General features: G+C 45.2%; 1 pseudogene across 1 annotated transcript; it reads right to left on the bottom strand.

Annotated features, from left to right (window-relative positions):
- Positions 1–1294: 1294 nt before the first annotated feature.
- LOC114928802 (uncharacterized) lies at positions 1295–6026 on the bottom strand (annotated as a pseudogene). Its single transcript, XR_014924762.1, has 4 exons — positions 3126–6026; positions 2200–2444; positions 1564–1682; positions 1295–1352 (listed from the first exon to the last, which is right to left on the bottom strand). The product of XR_014924762.1 is annotated as an uncharacterized LOC114928802 (transcript).
- Between the last annotated feature and the right edge of the window lie 1083 nt (positions 6027–7109).

Raw genomic sequence — 7109 nt, forward strand, 5'->3', positions numbered from 1 at the left:
CGTCCCATGTATATCCGGGGAGAGTATAATAATACGCGGGATCGAGTCCATAACTTTTTATACAACTGTCGCGAAAATTTTCAAATATATCGGCCAATAACAAGACATCAATTTTTAATATAAATCGCTATATTCGCCTAGCGTTCGAAGGGAGAATCGGCTCCAGACGGTCTCGGCGTGCGCGTAATCACTCTCGGATACAGTGTCGCCGGTCAGGGAACTGTAAAATGAGTCGCGCAGCGGTAAACATGTGTCTTGTAACCTGTCCACGCAGTCTATATATTCGTACGGAAAGACGCCCTTTCGTGTCAATAAATTGAACGTATCTGTCGATAAATTTTGATATTCCGAATGTAAAATTTTTAGTTTATCTTTATCCAAAAATGACGCTAATTTGTCAAGACTAGCGCTGAGAAATTTATACGAATTGATAAACCGTAATTTAATATAATTTTTTAAATTATTGTCTTGCGTCAATCTAACAGTTTTTGAGAATGATATATATTTTTCCTTCGTTATTGGAAGTAATTCGATTTCCCCTTCGAACGCTGTGGCTATGTCCTCGATAATAAAATACGCGTCGTAGCCGGACAAATTGTGAAAGACTATAAGAATACAAAATGATTCTTTGTAATTTAAGTTACAATTTGAGTGCGCGAGACCCCTGTACCGCCCGGTGAGGTGACAATGATCGTGGACGCGTGTATCGTCTTCGTCAAACGGTTTCTCACAAATGTGACAATGCGTCGCGGTGCGAAATTTTAACCACTCGTCAGGCGTTAAATTTACCATGGGGACATTGGTCGTTAAAATATTTTTTACGCGGATTGCTAAATTTTTAAGCTGTTCGGCGAACCACGCGACGCAATCGACACTACGGCGAAAATTGTACGCGGACAACGAACTGTCGTACGAACACTGTACGTAATACACGATGCTGAACACTTGATGTGTAACAATACAGCACGCGCCGACGATACATCCGATAAATAAAGCGGGGAAAGGATGGTCGAACAATACTTTCCCCCACGACCCGTAATAATTAAAAAGATACCGAACGATCCCGACGAGAAACGGAAAATCCCGAACGTACGCGAACGGCCGTATAAAAAGGCCGGGGAAAACCGAAAAGATTCTTTTCCGTTCCGTACCGTCTTAGGACGACTACCGCTCCGGAAAACGCAAAGACAGCTAGAGAGAAGAGATCGGGGGTGCCCTGTCTCGTGTGGGTGCGTTCCCACTTACTAGCCGCTCCGAGCGACTCCTTTCCGAAACCGCTCCTTACCGTATCCTCCTACACGATCGGCCAAGAAAACCAGAAATTGGGCGTTCTCCGCCTCTGTCGGGAGCTCCTGCGGCCGATCGCTTATTACGAAACAAAAACAATAACAGAGTTCCCGCGACGCGATACTCCGAAATCAACATTAATTTTGACGAAGGCAAACCCGAGCGTCATCTCTCTCATACGGCCGCGCGCGCGAGAGAGAGAGAGAGAGCGGATACGCGATAATAACACCGCGGGACCACACCGCGCTCCGGACCGCGCCGCGCCGACAACCAAACGTAAAACGGCTCATAGTCGGCGATCTTTTCCCGATGATCCAGCGCTGCACATTCGTGGGAATTTCAAACTCCGTCTGTACCTTTGTCTTCAGTTCGGCTATCATCATCCTCGTTGGTAGCTGTTATTGTATAATTCGTGAAACAGATTTTTAAAATTATTTTATATTGACTGAAATAGCAAACTGACGTCATTAAATATCAAAATAACGTAATTTTAATATCTAATGACATCATTCAACGTCAAAATGACGTAAGCAGATTTTTTAAATATAAATTTAAAGTGTAAGACAGGCAATAAAAGCCAAATCGCGGATGACAGTGCGTTATCCCAACGAAACTAAAATTTTTTTCCGTTAGAATTAAATACCTGTGCACAAGGCACCAAATTTTACTTGGTCACGGCCAAGATTTAAAATTGGAATAATCACTACAAGAGATTTAATTCCATACATCCCCTCTTCCCTCCTAAGGAAATAAGATTTTTTTAAATTTGACATTGACTTAGATAGCAAACTGATATCATTAAATATCAAAATAACGTTATTTTGACGTCTAATGACGTATCATAATGATCATTCGACGTCAAAATGACGTATGCTTGCTACCTGATGAGTAATTATCAGTATGTAAAATTACCTGAAGCGGAATGGGCCCTTGGTGAGCAAGTTTGTCTTTGATATACATGTTGACTTTAATCGATTGATCCTTCAAACGCGCCGCCGAACGTTGTCGTATCACGGAACAATGGATTTTGAGCCTTGCCAATTCCTTCGCTAATCCAGCTGCTTGTTGATGATGGCCCGACGCAATTGCTCCTTCCAGCTTTCTTAGTAATCGATTAATATCCAGAGTATTCATGTTCTTCGCCGCTGAATTATCGTCTGCAAGAAAAACATTAATTTGCTTTTAATAAATTTTAAAAAATTAAGATGCAAATTGGAAACTTGTACAATTTTTTCACATAAAATAATATTTTTTGTCACGTATATGTATGTATGTATATATGTATATGTTCTCTTACTTTTATATGTTCCTTTTATAGGTATATTTCTTTTATAAAATTCGAAAATTAATATTTTTTGAGAAATTCGAAATTTCAATAAAAAATAAACTCTCACAAATAAAATTCAGTACCAAAAGTACTTTATAATAATGCTTTATTCATAAAAAAATAGCTCGTTATCTCTAAATTTGGAACAATTAAAAAATGCACTTTTCTTAAAAATTCAAAGTTATAAAAAAAATGAATTTTTTTAGCGATTTTTTTTCACGAAAACAAAGCTTCCTCTATAAGAAAGCAGTAACAATTTATTTTCTGAAGTTGTTGATTTTTTCTTCTAAAACTTTTATAGTAATTAATTTATTATTTTTATTTAGGATGAATAATTCAAATATATAATTTTCGTTTTTAATGAATATATATGTATATGTAATTGTAAAAAGTAAAATATGTAATTGCAAATTATAAATGTAATTGTAATTGTAAATTGTAAATGTAATAGTAATAGTAATTGTAATAGTAATTGTAATTGTAAATTGTAAATGTAATATGTAAAGCTTACCTTCTTATGCAAATTCTTCATCGTTCAGCATTTTACTCTCGTTTACAATATTGGGCGATGCTTTAACATGATTACTTCTCGAAATATCCTTAGATGGTGTCGAATTCGGCGATGATTGTTTCGGCGGTAGGAGGTAGGAGGAACGTGAGCATTGGCGTACAAGGATGGTTTCATCATATTGGCATAAGTGTTTTCCTTTCCAATTTCCCTCGTGGTCTTCGTAGCCTCTATCTCGGCGAAATCGCGCGGTCGTATCAGCTGGAAAGTATTCTTGACAAGGGCCGAGCCTTTGCCGGAAGTTCTGTAGAGCACGTTTTCGTGTTTCCAACCCGCAGACGTAGACGGTCACGCGTCGGCGGACGTAGAAGGCTGATTCAATCTACGGATGTTTCCACTGGTTTGGGCCGACGAGGACACCTTTTGCTTATCCGCCTCGTAATCGCTCGACTTGCTCGCAGATACGGGCTTATCAGCCTTTTCGAGAACCACCGCATCGACGTCGCTCGACATAGGCTTTCTCGGTTTAGGTCGCTTCGGCAACGAGTGCTTCATCTCCTTCAGCATCTCCTTCAGATCCACCGTAATTTGATCCTCGACGGTATTGAGAACGGTCGATTTTGTCTTACCGGACTCGGTCTGCTGGCTCGAATTAATCAAACGCGACGTTTCCTTGTCCCGCATCGATATTCCCGGCTGCGCCGCCGATCTCGTCCTGCCATCCTTCTCAGCTTCCACCAGGATGTCGAGCACTTTAGCCACTCTGCTCGATACGGCTTCGTCTTCCGGAACTTTGTCCCCGACGCGGTCTTCCCGCTCCTCCCCGAGCTTCAACTCCCTGGAACGCAGCTTCCGATCGATCTCGTCGAATATGTTCGAGAATTCTTTCTGTCTTCCCGTTCCTTTCGTCCTGATGTCTCTTTCGGAATCTAACGCACTTTCCATGCTTTTGACTAAGTTACGGGCGCGGGACAGCAGAAATTTTCTATCAGTTTCGCTGTTCAGCCTCGGCGATCCTTTTCCTTTTTCTTCCGTGATCTCCTGTCGCACTCTGATTTTCTCTTCCAACAATAATGCAATGTCCTTTTGAACAGCCAGAGACTCGTTCGCGCGATTCGCAGCGAGTTGGCTTTGCAGAAACGATATCCTGTCAGACACCCTCATCAGCTGATCGTTTTGACAGTTTGCTCCAGTTCGTTCCGACAGCTCCTTGCTAGACGTAGTTTTTACATCCACCGAATTTATATCCGTCAATTTTGCCTCGTTCCTCGATGACCTCTGCTGAGGCAGGAAGTACCTGGAGATGTCTCTATCGACGCGAATATTTTGACTGAGATCCTGTTGCGCCGAAAATCTCTGGCTCCTCCAGTCCCCCATCTGCTCGAATCTGCTCCTCGTCACGTCCCGCTCGAGCTTGTAATCTGATTGATCCCTCTTAGCGAAGAAATTGGCATTAACTGTGACTTTGGTGATGTTGCTGATGGCGTTAAACTTGGAGATGAGTGCGCGAGCGCCCCGACGGGGTGACGCGTTCTCCATCGCCGAGGTAACTATGTCCTGGACGAGCTCCTCGTTGACGTCGCTCCTCCTCTCGAACTCGTCCGCAAACTTGGACGTCTTCAGCAACATCGACGCCCGCGCGCGCGCTTGTTCCTCCTGCACGATCGCCGCCGCCTCCTTGTCGAGCTCGCTGATGTTCGTCAGGATCGACAGGCCGGATCTTCGTTTCGCCTCCTGTCGCTTCTTGTCGTCGTGATGGAAGAAGCTCAGCCTCGACGTGGAATCCACGGAGTAACTTGCGCTCGTTCCGACGCACTTCTTCCTCATCTCGCAGGCTGACGTCGCGGGACCTTCTCTCCTGGAGGACGAGCCTGCGTCGCGATGAGATGAGTGCTCGAAGACGCTGCGCTTGTACCAAGGTCGCGGCATGGCCAAGGTGGAGCCGATCGAAGTCCGCAGGGTATTTTCCCGGGGATTCAAGACACTGGATCCAGGATCATCAGCTTTGTTGCTCTTTGCCGCTTTCGGGCTGCTGCGAACCTCCTTCTTTGACAGCCGCATCCCGCCTTGAAGAACCAGCGTGTCGTTGCTGATGGATTGCCTCTCCTCGACATTCCTCAGCTCCATACCATTACCGCCATTGATGATGAGCGACCTCCTGGACTGCTCCTCGGCCGAAGGATGATTCGTCGACCTCTCCGGCGGCTGTGGGGCCCGTCGTTTCCGCCTATTGCTGTTCCTCGCGGGTGTCTCCCGTACATCGACCTCCACAATCTTGATCACCGCGGGAGGATTCGGCGCCCTTCGTTTGCCCTTTACGTGTATCCTCCGTCCCCCGGTCCTCGAGCCCTTCTCGGGCGACGGGAAATTCTCGCAGGAGGCGAAGGTCGTCGACGGATGCAGCGAGTACCTGGCGGTGATGTTCCGTCGCCTGGAGTGCACGTTAATGGGTAAAGTGCAGGCGGCCGCGTTGGTGTTCTCCTTGTTGCCGACCTTCGAGGCTCCCGCTGCGAAGGGACCAACCTCGGCCGCTCGGTGTCCAAGGATGTCCAAGGACAGTTGCACGTCGCACCGGTCCAGGGTGCCCGCGTGGAATGCGAAGCTGCGGACCGTGGTGGTGCTGTAGAAGGTGTCTACATTCTCCGCGCTGGAGTAGACGCTGCTGCGTCGGACTTCATCGGTTCTCCGTCGCTTCTCCACGGTAGAGTCGCGATTGTTCCGCGACCTGAACCACCTGAACAGGGAGAACCAGTTACCGGTGCCGCGCGTCAGGGAAGAGGTCGACGAAGACTCGCCGTCGACGATGATTACGTTGGATGTTCTTTCTCCTTCACCTTCTCCTCCTCCTCCTCTACCACCTTCGCTGTTCGGTGCACCATTGAGGGATGATGCGCTCTGTACCATGTTTACTCACTCTCGCATATCCCGGGAGGCACGCGCCTCCTGGTCCCCGGCACCTCAATCCTCGCGCTGCATATACACAGTTCTTTATTTAGATTTACTCGAAACTCGCGGTTTTAAGTTCTGTTGAAGCCGTCGCGAGAGCCGAAAACCTCTCTTTGGAGACGGGACCAGGCGGACTTTCTATTCTTCGTGTTTCTTGGTTTTTACGTTTTCTTCTACGCCACTTTTAACCCGGCAGCTCCCAATTCTCAGGTTTGCTGTGGACTTTGGTGGACGATGATTGGATGATGATGGGTGTTGGATGCGACGTCACGACGACGTCTTCGGGTCTCGACGACGACGACAACGATGATGATGATGCACGTGCACCGCGGATTTTGCGGTTAAACCGTGCGTAGTCGGTGCCGAACCGGCGACAAAGATACTTACGTCGGTGATCTATTAATAGATTGGGTGGTCCTCCCGTTGGCGGGGTTATTTTCAAGTCCACTTTGCACACCACGCGCCGACCGAAATCAAAACAGAAGAATACGGATTTAATGCGCTCTTTTTCAATGCGGCTTCGTGAAAAAAAAATATATATATATATACAGGGTGTCCGGTAACTAACGGACCAACGATCACAAATGGATTCTTTGGTCAATTTGGGAACGATTTTTCCTCAGCGAAAATGTCGAAAAAGGTCATCATTTTTTACAACTTTCCAATATTTGTCATTATGTATCTTTATAACTAAGCCTCAAATTAAAATTTTATTATAGTAAACTCTACCTGAAATTAACTAAAGAATGTAATTATGTTAGATTTTTAACTCCAAAACGTTTAGTTTTCAAAAAACCCATTTTTTTCAATTGCTTATAATTCGAAAATTATTGACTTCTCAACATTTTTGCTAAGGAAAAATTGTCTCCAAATTGGCCAGAGAATCCGCCCTTAATCATTGGTCCGTTAGTTACCGGATACCCTGTATAATTGCGGTTATCTCAGACTGTGTTCCACGTAAAAATGTTCGGAACTGAAAGTGATAAGCGCATAGTTTTAGCGGTTCTGTATTTTATAATAAAAGACTGCATCTGAATATCT

The sequence above is a fragment of the Nylanderia fulva genome, unplaced genomic scaffold (assembly GCF_048542155.1).
Source record: "Nylanderia fulva isolate GAGA-0341 unplaced genomic scaffold, ASM4854215v1 Scaffold230, whole genome shotgun sequence".
NCBI lineage: Eukaryota > Metazoa > Arthropoda > Insecta > Hymenoptera > Formicidae > Nylanderia > Nylanderia fulva.